General features: G+C 40.7%; 1 long non-coding RNA gene across 1 annotated transcript in view; it reads right to left on the bottom strand.

Moving 5' to 3' along the window:
* Positions 1–8,079: 8,079 nt before the first annotated feature.
* Positions 8,080–12,064, bottom strand: part of LOC123023775 — a 22,390-nt gene continuing 18,405 nt past the window's right edge. Inside the window, exon 3 of the long non-coding RNA XR_006414795.1 lies at positions 8,080–10,860. This is a non-coding gene — a long non-coding RNA (uncharacterized LOC123023775). The remainder of the gene's footprint in view (positions 10,861–12,064) is intronic.

Genomic DNA, 12,064 nt, shown 5'->3' with positions numbered 1-12,064 from the left:
CTAATGGGTATGAATTGCACATCCAAGACCAAGCCACCCCAAAATACACTGCTTTGCAACAGGGATAGCTCACAATTTATAGTTTCTTTCCGCTTCCCATGCTTTCCTACTAGTATGATAAGAAAATTGCAGCCCTCAGACGGTAAAGGCAAGAATGATGCTGCCACTATCAATATTCTTGTCAATTTAAAAGGCTAGATACTTTGACCTTGACTCCACTACAGCCTTGATCATAATTAGGTTACTGAGGTTACCATATGACATGCTCCGATCATTTCACATGGACCTTTGGCCCAACTGGAGGCTACCAGAAGAAGCTTCAGTGTGGTGGCTTCATTTCTGATACCTCCTGAAGCCTTGCTTGGTTAACTACTGATTTTTTTAATGACCTCCTTTTAATATAGTGTTATATTCTTAATTTTTATTGTTCACCACTCTAGAATCTGTTTCGATCTGGACCTGTACATAAATGTTGCAAATAAACCATGAAATAGTCAAAAACACTGTCGTCAATGCAGTGCTGCATAATGAACAGTGAAAATGCTGACAAGAGACATTTGGTGTTTATATTTTCATAGCCACACCCAGCTACTTCAGCTTGGAATAGGAGGCAACACACACATTACTGTATTGCCTTTGGGCCACAGTTTTATTAAATTTGACAAAGGAGAGCTGCAATTAATACTGAACTGCACCACAGATAAATATTTGGGTAGAGGCAGGAGCCTTTTAGCAAGTGCCTTTCCTGTCCATCATCAGGCTTTGGGTGACCTTGATCTGAGTCTGAGAAGCAGAACCTAGTCTGCTTCCAGTTCTTCTTGCCACAGTTTTATTTGTGTTTATTCCATTTAAAGTTTGCCTTTCCACCAAAAATGGCACTCACGGGGGCAGTCTTGCCCACAAAACTTCCTCTCCCCCTACAAGTTCCAAAGAAGTCAGTGTGATGCATAGAAGCCATATGGGGAGTGCCCCTCACCAATTTCTTAAGTCTTAAAGACATAAACTTCAGGAATGTCTGCCTCACCTTCCCTGTGTCTCTAAGTCCTTGGTGAATTCTCACTCTATCTTGCCTGTTGTGACTATGTAGGCCAGTTGTGGAGAACCTTTGGTTCGTAGGCCACATATAACTTGTAGGGTTTCCTCATCAACCTGCCAGCCTCTCTCTAGGCTCCAATCAATGAAAATTTGATCATCTGACCAGAGATAACCGATAACTAAAAAGCAGGACTCCAAAGCAGTTATTCTCAATTAACTGCTAACCAAAGATAACAGCTTCTCCCTGCTATACAGTGGGAAAGGCAGAAAGAGAATGAGAGAGAGAATGGGATGAATGGAGAACATGTGTGTGGTGTGGCAGACGAAAATATATGTAAACATGAGGTGAATGAATGGGAAAGGAATCCATTTAGTGTGCATGTGTGCATGGCAGCAATTGCATGCCAGCAGTGGAGTTGGTCTCACCCTCTGCTGGCATGCAGTCGCCAGCAAGCTTGTTTGCAGCTAATGTATTTATGCCTCTCCTAACATCAACATTCCAGCCCTGCTGTTAATTACCTCATCCCTGACCAGTCCATACAGAAAAATATCCTTTCCAGTGCCAATCTTAGAGGTAATGCTAATAGTTTATTTATTTATTTATTTATTTTTCAATTTATATCCTGCCTTTTTCCTACAAAGGGCTCAAGGCAGCTTACATCATTCTCCTCCTCCATCTTATCCCCACAACAACAATCCTGTGAGGTAGGTTGGGTTGAGAGTCTGTGACTGGCCCAAAGTCACCCAGTTGGCTCCATGGCCGAGCAGGGACTCGAACCCGGATCGCCTGAGTCCCAGTCCCATGCTCTTAACCACTACACCACACTGGCTGATAGACTTTCTGTTCCATGTTCTACAAAAGCATTGCCCCTTCAGCCCTGTCTCTGATTTGTTATCAGATTTAATATAACAGCACACATATAGCAGCAAAGTTAATGAAGTTACCATTTCTTCTTCTTTCTGTACTTGTACAATAGCACCCATTTGAGTATAATGGTTTATTAAAGCTGTACTCACCATGGGTTTTTCCAAAATTCTTCAGGCTGGCAGAATTGTAACTATTAAGCTAGTTAATGCTTGGCAACATGAGGAAATTCACACCTCTTAATGAATAACCTAGCTACATCTCAATGATATTTCTGTATGAGTCTTAACAGATACACCTTACTACATTTTACATTATTTACCATAGCTGTAGTAAAGCACATGTGTGTGATCTAAGAATAGAATGTTCTAAAAATCATAACCAACCTTGAGGTTATTGGCCAATCTTCTGAGTGATATGTGTGGTTTTGAAATGAGGATGGAGGTTTTGGCATCATTTGAAGTATGCCTTGGGATCCAAATAACATCAACTGGAATAAATTAGTAGCGCACATGTGAACAAGTGTATTTGTCATAACCACATGTGCTAGACAGAAGGGATTTTTTTTTTAGTTGAAAGAGGGATGCCATTATTGTCACATAAAAGGAGAGCCACATAAACCTCACTTCTGTAGATTAGATTAGATTAGATTAGATTAGGGTAAAAATGATGTTGTACATTTGGAACCAGGATGATGGTTTCTATATTCTACTATTTGACTGGCATACCACCCAGAGAGTTTCAGCCAATAGGCAGTATGAAAATTTAATAAAGAAAAATAGTATAGCACTGCACTGAACCTAAGAAGAGTTGTTTTGGGTCACCCAAAGGCATATCTATGCAGCATTCTGTGTACATAATGACCTGCAAGATGTCTGTGGGAAGCCCCACAATAAGGACATGAGTTCAACAGCACCTTTCTGCTCGTATGCCCAGCAACTGGCATACAGAGGCCTATTGTTCCGATCCTGGAGGTAGCATATAGCCAGTCATGACCTATGGCTGGTGATAACTGTATTCTCCATGGATGCATAATCGACTTCCCTTTAAACCTACCCAAATCCATGGCCATTACTACATCATCTTGTGGTAGAAGAGGTCCTAGATCAAATCAGGGCTGAACCTGAGAGAGCCAGTGTGGTATAGTGGTTAACAGTGTGGAACCAGGACTCGGGAGACTGGGGTTCTAGTTCCTACTCAGCCATAGAGCCCACTGGGCCTGTCACTGCCCTTCAGCCCATCCTACCTCACAGGCTTGCTGTTGTGAGGACAGAATGGAAAGGAAGAGAATCTTGTAATCCACCTTGGCTTACTTGCTAGAGGAAGAAAGCCAGGATATAAATGCAATGTAATGGCAATAATGACAAGTAATAACTTGCCCTAGAAGCAAAAGTGACAAAACTGAGGCTATCATACTTCAGGCATAAGAAGGAAAGCGACACTGGAGAATATAATATTGCTAGGGAAAGTTGAAATCAGAAAAAGAAGGGAGACCAGATATGAGGTGGATCAGTTCCATAAAGGAAGCCTCAGCTCTGAGTTTGTAATAGCCGAGCAGGACTTTCAAGGGCAGTACATTTTGGAGGGCATTCATTCATAGGCCCACCATAAGTCAGAGATGACTTGACAGCATGTAAGAACAACAAAACTTCCACAATTGTAACTTTTCCTCATAAGGACTTGTTCCAACCGCTTGATCCTTTTGGCTGCCCTTTTCAGCACCTTTCTGGCTTTCCATAATCCCTTTTGAGGTGCAGTGACCAGAACTGTATCCAGTATTCCACATGTGGGCACATCAGTGTTTTGTATAAGGCAGTTTTGATTTTTCTGATATTGTTGGTTTTGTTTTCTGTTCCTTTTCTAATTATGACTAACATGAAATTTGCCCTTTTCGCAGCTGTTGCACGTGGTCCAATGTTTTCATCAAGCTGTCCACAAAAACCCCAAGAGGTCTTTATTGCTCAGTCACCAGCAGCTTAGATTCCATCAGCTTTTAAGCCAGGTTGAGATTTTTTTTGCTCCAGTGTGCATCACTTTACTTCAGCATTATGTAATATCAAAAACTGTTCAAGTTTCCAGATTTTCAGTAATGGGATTAAATACCCTGATACATGTATGTGATTCATGCATGGAAAATTCCTGCATGCAGCACCTTTGATAGCTAAATATAGACAGTTCTAAAGCAAGCAATATCCAACTCTAGGCTAGGTCAGCTTATTCCTAAGAATGTCCCTGGTGTTCTAGGAAGCTTGCTTTAGAGTACCTTGCTCTTCTAGACTAAAAGTTCATCTGCCTCATAATGCAGTGTCTCCACAGAAGGAATGGGTGGAACTCTCTGGGCACCGTTTATAATTCAGTAATTATAAATTACTGGAGTTTGGGCTGGAGAAGCTGTTTTGTCTTCCTATACATTGCGGTGGTTGTGGTGGCATGTATTATAGAGGGCAAGCCCTCCCATTAGGCAGGGTGAGGCAGCCACTTCAGGCACCAATAGAGAGGTGCTTGGAGAATCTTCTGCCTCATTTGCCAAAAGACCTTGCCTGACTTTGGGTACTATGCACTGTCACATGGGTGGCTGAGGGGTGGCATTTGCTACTTTCCCTCAGGCAGCAACATCTCTTGGGCCAGCCCTAGTGCTACAGTGCTTAGTTCTTCCTTCTAAGCTCTCTCAGCATACTTTTTGAAGTGACATTTTTGCCCATGCTTCTGCACAATCTGGATCCAATAAAGGAGGGACTGAAAGCAGGGGAAGAGGAAGAACTTGAATTATATCCAAGCATCCTGTTCTCCCAGTTCCTGCTGCACCTGAAATCCCTTAGCAGTGAGAACCTTGTGCTCTGTGACTATGATTAATCTTTGAAACCATAAAGACAGTAGGGCAGCACTGGCTTGCAGTTCTCTTGATTTAGACCATTGATTTTTTGATCTGCTCAGGTCCTCAAGAGATTATCATGATCTGCTAAATTTAAAGCTGATGGGGCATCCACTCTGACTATATTCTCTTGGATGTAATTTCTCAGCTTCAATGGCCTGAGAGACCTGAAGGTGTGACCTTCCCCCAAAACCACAGTATATAGTGGGGAAAAAGGCCTTAACTTGCTGCTGAACAGTTGCTAGGTGTAACATGTCCATTTCAACTTCAAAGATTAATTTATCATTAGAAAAAAAGAGTCCAGAGCACTTAGAATCACTTTCACATTAGTAGGTTCATCATTAACAAGTTTCATCATTAAAATGATTGATATTCTAAAGCAAAATTTTTCTTGACGTAGAAGTTCCAGAGGGTTTGGTTCATTATTTATAAGAAACTACATATTTAATATCGTATTGGGGATTCAGTGTAATACAAAATCACTATTCAACCAGTTTATGACATTAACATTTTGTTATGCATTAAGCTCATTAAGGTAGGTAATTTTTGAACACAGGCAAGGCACCCATGTGATTTTTGAAAACCAAGTACTACAAAAAGCGTCCAGCAGAACAGGAACATGGCATTCCATAACTGAAATACACAGAAAACTCTTCCACTTGGGGAAAAATTGTGACCTTTTCTTTGTCCCTCGTGTTTATCTATGAATTTGTCTCTGAACTAAAGGATATTGGTTACTTTGATATATCAATATGAAGCCTTACTAATATGTTCCCACACTATAATCTCCCCGAGTAAAAAATCAAAACAGAAACACCTAACATTAAAAAGCACCATGGAAAGTTTTTTCTCCTCCATAAATGTTGGAAATATAAGGAAATGTTGTTCCATATAAGGAAAAAACATAACTAATATTGCCCAGTGTTAAGATAACTGGACAAGTAGAACTAATCTTGCAGTTGTCAAGGTCAGTGTATGAAACTTCAGAATCCCCCACTAAAGGCATTTTCTGACTTATGTATCCAAACCTATCACTTCTTACAGCCTGAGACTGTAAACCAAACTGGAAAGCGAATGCCTAGAATCCAGAATGCTGCCTGCAGGGACTGGCTTCAGGGAAACCTTATTTTAAATATGCTCAGCCAAGCCAGTGGTAAAGAATGTAAGGAGAGTTGTTTAGGATCAGGACAAAGACCAAAGTCCAGCATTCTGTTCCCACTAAACTCAGCCAGACGCCTGTAGGAAGCAGTAGGGCACTGTCCGGACATAATTGCAATAGTACTCTCGCACTCATAGTCTCCAGTTACTGGTATTCTGAAGTACAGTGCCTCTGGACTTTGCATATAGGCATTAGGAGTAGTAGCCACTAACAGCATCATCCCCATGAATTTGTCTAATCCCCTTTAAAACTGCCTAAGGTGGTGACTATCCTTACACCTTGCAGTAGTGAATTCCATAGTTTAGCTATGTGATTCACTGGATGATAATGAGTTCTAGTGTTACATGAGAAAAAGAAACATCTCCCTGTCAACTTTCTCCGTACTATTTAATATATACTCTATCATGCCCCTCTTACTTGTTGTTTTTCCTAAGCCCCGTCGTCATTTTCACCACCCTTCCCTGGCCCTTTTTGCGTTAGTAAATGAAGTTATGTTCTGCTGAGATAAGAAGAAAAATTTCAGCCCCATTCTATCCTTCTGAGGTCCTTTATCTAGAAAGTATAACTACCATCCTCTCTCTGCTTTTCTACTGTTGAAATAAAGATGTTGTTAGCAAATGGGCAGCCAGTGCAATTCCCTCAGCAGGAGCGCTGCATGCTGAAAAAGGGCAACTCCTGACAAAAGCCTGGCAGCTGCATTCCACATGAGTTCCAGCTTCTGAACCAGCCTACAGGGCAGGTCCACACAGAATGCATTGCAATAATCCAGTGTTAAATTTTACTAGCACCTGTACCCCTGCGGCCAGTTTATTCCTATCCAGGCTCTAGCCTGCATACCAGTCAAGGGTGGTAAAAGGAACTCTGAGCCACTGAGGTGACTTGGGCCTCTAGCAAAAGTGATGGATGCAGCAGAACCCTGAGCCTACAAACCTGACCTTTCAGTAGGGGACGCACCCTTACCCTCATCTATCTGTCCACAAGGCCCTCTGTACTACCAAGATTCAAATTCAGTTTATTGGCTATCATCAAGCCCATGACTGATTCCACACACTGATCCAGGACTTTCATGGTCTCACCGGATTTTGATGCCACAGGGTGACCCTTGGCTCCAAATCCCCTAATAACCACTTCCAGTGGCTTCATACAGATGTTGAACAACAGTGGGGACAAAGTGGTACCCTGCAGTGGTAACTTGCAGAAGTTCAACTGCCAAGGGACTGAGGAAATGTTATTCAATGTCACTGTCTCAAGTTGACCCTGCAGGTAAGGTTGGAAGCTCTGCAAGCCAGTGATTCCATTGGTCAGCCTCAAGTTGATCCAGCAGGATACTGCAGCTGATGGTATCCAAAGCCAAGGCTTGTGTCCAGAGCTTCCCATCCCACTCCTTTTTTCCCCCTGTGTGAGCCCTCTTATTTATGAGCCTCTGTGGTGATTTGATAATGCAAAAAAATGGTTCCCAAGGAAGATTGATGAAAGGAAACAGGAAGGAGTGGTGTGCAGGAACTCAAGGTTGGGTGTGTTGTGCTGAATGTAGGTAATGAGCGTTCTGGCCTCCTTTTGTTACAGGAATAGGCTTAGTGCCCTGTCCACTGTTAAATACAAGCCCTGCAAACTATTTCCCTCTCCTTCCTCTTGCAATTTTATTCCTGGATGTTTATCTCTCCATCTCTATGTTATTAATGTTGCCTTTTGTCTCATTCATTTCATATTTCTAGTTTTGCTTCTAATATGTGAACTGATTCAATCCATTCTAGAATTCATAGAACACCTTTTGTCAACAACTAATTCCCATGAATAATAACTGTGTATACTTTTGATTAATGTATGTCCATAAAATTCCCATGTTTTGTAGATATTTTTGATATGTGTTTCATTGGATTGTTTCTGCTAAGATATGCTACAGACAAAGTTCAAAGGTTCTTTGTACGGTGTGTATCATTTCAAGGTGCACATACTTGTACAAGGGTCTGGAAAGGACATTGGGTACCAGCAGACATATGTTGTTGAAAAGCTATCCAGTGCACCTTGCATCAGTGCAGTAACAGTAATATCCTGGAGCACATACATTGTATTATCATGCTTGTTGGTGTTTGTTTATTTATTTAATTTTTATACTTTCCAACAGCTGAAGCTCTCCAGGTGGCTCACAACAGCACATTAAAAATACAATAAAATACACCATATTAAATTATCATAAATAATCAGGAGCAGAGATTGATGTCCAAGAAACATTCTGCAGCACAACTAACCTTCATGAGGATAAACTCCCAAAAGTTATGACAAAGACCTTCTATGGTTAGTTCATTGCTTCTTATTTCTCTTTTTTGCCTAGAATCCAGTCTTGTGCACATTAACATAAGTAACAAAAATAAGAATTGGAACCACGTCTTTTGCATGATCATTTCAGCAAATTCTGTAGCAACAATGGCAAATGACACCAGAGATATAGACAAGGCTGTACAATGTTTTCTCTGAGCTTCAATTTTATGAAGTTTACACATCAGAGAGTACTAACCAATAAATAGGTAACCTTTACAATGTTAGATTGTCTATCATTCTGTGTTACTTGGGCTAATTTTGGATTCTTTCCCTTTAGACATTAAAGGAATTTTAGCCCTGGCTGGTCATCTCTGCCCTCTCATTTTCAAAGGTGAATATCTCCAGAACATAGAAATAACTGCCCCCTCCTTTCTCTATGGAAGGGTGACCTTTCTGAAAGCAGTGCATGGAAGGCTAGCAGGGAAGATGTCATAAAGCAGCCTTTCCCAGCCTAGTACAGTCTAAATGTGTCAGGCTACAATTCTCATATTCCTAGGCAGCATTGCAACTTCGGCTGTGGGTGGTACAACTTGTAGTCCAGCACATCTGGAGGGCACCCGGTTGGGAAAAGCTGGTCTGCATCATCTTCCTTTCTAACCTTTCATATACAGCTCTCAGAAAGGTCAAGCTTCTATAGAGAAGGAAGGTCCAGCTATTTCTATGTTCTGGCACAGAATGGACATAATAATATGCTTAGAAATCTTTTGTAAATTTGTTTCCTCTCCCCCCACACCATAAAGACACAACTATTATTTGATTTGCATTGAAAAACTAAATTAAAAACTGTAAAAATTTCAGTTTTTACAGTAACTATTAGGGAAATTATCTACCATCTACCCCACAAACCAGGGATTTGTTCTTTTCTAATGCTCTCATTTTTTTTTCTGGCTTCCTTTGACTTTTCCTGTATTTATTTCTTCCAGTCTCTTATCTTCCATTAATCAGAATTCTTTCTCCACTACTGTTTGCCTTTCCTGTTGAAGCTTGTATATTCTTCCTTTACAATGTAAAGATGATATACAGGCACAGCAAATACTTAAGCATAAAAAGAAAAAAGGTGAAGGCCACTGTTAATTAAACTGATCTCACTGTGCTTTGATGGAAGGGAACATTTGTAAGATTATGCCATAACGTATCATACTTCCGTTGCAACCACTTTTTGCATTAGCAATGTCAATGGAAAATTATGGAGCTGCTCTGTAGTGAAATACTGACTTTGATGAGATGAAAAAGCAATCTCTTTCATTCACATATTCTTACTTTCTCCAAGAAGACTCACCTTTCCCATCATTTATTTCTAGTCACTGACAACAGTTTTGGAAAGAAGTAGGTTAGCCACATCTTATAGTCAGCAAATGATTCATGCTTTAAACTTTGTCTTGTGGCTGCCAAAAAGGGGAGGAATGGGAAACAGGTTCTAGGTACAGGCTCTATGGTTCCTGCCGTATAAGCTTTGTCTGGAGTGTCTCTGGACTTTCTCAGGAACAATGATTGCATATATCCACCAGCTTCCTAAGATGATCTGTAAATGTGTTTGGAATGATGCTGGTATGGTAGGCCATTGCTAGAATATTTCCCCCTTTGGGTGATGAAAGACCATTTTGGGTACCTTGGGTGGGAACTTCCAACACTTTGATGATGTGACCTGAGATAGATGCTGTTGCTGCAAGACCAAGATGTGTTGATGTTGCACTGAGCGTGGATGGTATGTGAGTGACGTGCCCATTAGTCCTGCGTGTCAGTTATGTGAGTGTGAACTTGTGTACATGTATGTAGCTCCCATCATTCTATGTGGATCTTGGAGCAAAAAAGTTTGTGCATACCTGATTTTCGTAGTTGGAAATGAAAGACTTTTATCTCATATGTCATGGCCATAGTATATTTTGCTTCAGTGAATATGTGTCCATGTCTGAGCAAAAGTCAAATAAATATGTGTCCATAGAGGAAGGGTATTTAATATTGGTGAAATCTTATATTGTACCACAAATAATATGTTTTCTTAAAAATAAAGCAAGTAAATTCTAATTCTGAATCACAATAAATAGTGTCTGTGTATGTGTCGGTGTGGGTCTGAACACATCATATTTTTCTATGGACATGCAAGCATCAAATAACTGCATGTTTTTATGGCCTGTAATAAGAAATGTGCACTGTTTGCAGTTCTTGTGCTACAGTATAAACTGTTTCTTAATGGAATTCAAAATAATTTACAACTAGTTTCCTTTCTATTTACTCATTATTAGTTAGCCAACATAGGTGATTTTTAAAATACTAGGCAGACCTAAAACATAAGGCTACCTATACCTTTAAAAACGTTTTATGGTACATTAACAAAAGCTATGCTAAACTATTTTTAGTTTATTGGACATAGGATTTTCTCAAAAAGCAGCTTCAGGAAGAACCCCAAACCATAACATTATGTCTTCTGTCATTTTCTCCAGTGTTTTGTTTCCAGTTCAGAACTTTCCCTTGGAGTTAGCTGAGTTCCTTGGTGATGTCATACCCATTCAGAATCAGTCCTGCTTCCTGGGATCAGCCAATCCTCATTATATTTCACTGCAAACTGTTCTCCCAAAATTGCAGCTTCCCCGACAACAAGTTTTTCTTTTTCTACAACAGAAAAGTGAGTGGGAAAATTCTATGGAACAGGTAAAATTGTATTCAAAATGTATTTCTGAATCTATAGAGAGCCATAGAGAATTGCACCCCTAAAAGCATTTGTGAGCCATTAAAGTGGAGCAGGCTCTCTGGTTGGAGGGTTGCTTCTTGTTTAAGAAAGCTGTCCCAAATCCTGAAAAGGCCTGCTTGATCAGAGAGCGGTGTGCTGGTTATTTTTCAGTCAGCCACAGAAAAGATTTCATGGTGAGAGCTGAAACTTGACTCAAAAGCAAGATCACCTGATTCACAGAAAGGTCAACCTCCTATGGATTTCTAGGATGGTAAGAAAAAAATACCTGCCCTATAATTGAAACATCATTGTGCTGGCAATTCAGATAACTTATGTCAATAACTTCATTTCACACAGCTTAATTCCACACTCTTTGAAGCATCATCTAACTAACACATATGAAAGGCAGGAATTCAAAGTAAGTAATCAAAACAAAATCATTTTAGCCAGACCTCAGAATCCTAGACTGGGGGAAAACTAATCCATGGTCAAAAAATTAAGTGATCTAATGCCAGGCACTGGAATCCTATGTGGCAAGTGACAACAACAGAAGCAGGAGCTAAGTAGAATCCTGGCTGCAATACGGAAGGGCAAAGCCAAGCAAAATATTGGCAAAAGCAACCCAGGAAGTGTCATTCATTTTTCAGGGTCATTGGTAAACTGGCTGGGAACCATCTTCTTTCCTGTGAAACTTCTTTAGACTTCTTATCTGGAAGATAATGACTTCTGTCTCTGCAGATGAGACATGGCTTTACAGGTTGAGTGAGCCTTCCAGGCTCATAGGATTTTCCTATCCACTGAATCAGTTGGTTGGTTCCTCTTCTAAGGTGACAGCAGAAGTCCAGGGCCTCTGAGGTTCAGGAACTGAACGTGAGAACCTCTGCATTTAAAGTATATGCTCTACCACGTAATGATGGAGCTTTGTTGTTCTTGTTAGTCGCGAAGTCGTGTCCGACCCATTGCGACCCCATGGACAACATTCCTCCAGGCCTTCCTGTCCTCCACCATCTCCCGGAGTCCACCCAAACTCACATCAACTGCTTCAGTGACTCCATCCAGCCACCTCATCCTCTGCCGCCCCCTTCTTCTTTTGCCATCTATTGTTCCCAGCATCAGGCTCTTCTCCAGGGAGTCCTTCCATCTCAT

The sequence above is a fragment of the Varanus komodoensis genome, unplaced genomic scaffold, assembly GCF_004798865.1.
Source record: "Varanus komodoensis strain SLA01 unplaced genomic scaffold, ASM479886v1 scaffold21, whole genome shotgun sequence".
Classification (NCBI taxonomy): Eukaryota; Metazoa; Chordata; class Lepidosauria; order Squamata; family Varanidae; genus Varanus; species Varanus komodoensis.
This window is presented reverse-complemented; position numbering and strand designations above follow the sequence as displayed.